Source organism: Penaeus monodon, chromosome 33, assembly GCF_015228065.2.
Source record: "Penaeus monodon isolate SGIC_2016 chromosome 33, NSTDA_Pmon_1, whole genome shotgun sequence".
In the NCBI taxonomy this organism is placed as follows: domain Eukaryota; kingdom Metazoa; phylum Arthropoda; class Malacostraca; order Decapoda; family Penaeidae; genus Penaeus; species Penaeus monodon.
This window is the reverse complement of record NC_051418.1, coordinates 12,351,934-12,352,878: the sequence shown is the minus strand read 5'-3', so window position 1 is coordinate 12,352,878 and position 945 is coordinate 12,351,934.

Genomic DNA, 945 nt, shown 5'->3' with positions numbered 1-945 from the left:
TGTGTATCTTTCCCCCAGGGTTTAAAAAGATAAAGGAAAACAAATTAAAAAAACAACAAAAGTGTATAGAAAAAAAAAAAATGAAAAAAGAAAAAACAAATAATAGTACAAATCCTTTAACTTGTACCAAAAAAAACACATGATACTAATTAAATAAAAAGGGACATTTTTCTCAAATACAAAATATGGCCTCTTCTGAATCCTAACCTTTTATATCTTTACCAAGCACTCTTAACTCCCTTCACTGGGGAATCTTATTGCATCTTTATGAAAAATCTCGATGCCAGCTGACATCATGAGCACATCATGAGCCACGTCGAGCCATGTCATGGCCCCATTTCCTAGCGGTAGAGAGTGACCAAACAACAGTCCAGGTGGGGAAGTGCAGAGAGGCAGAGCTCATACAAAGGGCTCGCCAAACTTTTTAAAATTTTTCCCCTATTGTATTAGGGTTAAATGCCGACTGCTAAATGAAGCTGAAAATCAAAGAAACTTATTGACAAACAAGGATAGACAAGTTTTTCAGAAAGAAAAAAAAAATTTAAAAAACTACTTAGATATAATAATACTAAAATAGTATATAATCCTGGAAAATTAAATGGATTAAAAATTAAGCTTACTAAAAGTTTTAACTTTTTTGAAAATTTTTCTTTTAATAAAGATTGTAAATACAGCTCTACTTAACACATCGCCAAATTTTTTTTTAAAAGGTTTAAATGATTCACGGCACTCGGGTCTGTGGTGAGCAAGTTTATAAATATTCGTGGTCTAAATTTAGCACATAGATGTATTTTTCTAAGGATGAATGGCTTCATGATATTTTACTAAAAAATCAATAAGTAAAAGGGGCTTTGGGACACTGATCCTCAATAAGGACCTGATAAATTAAAACATTAATCCCATTTACAAATTATGTGTATATTGAAAGTGTTTTACAAAAAAACC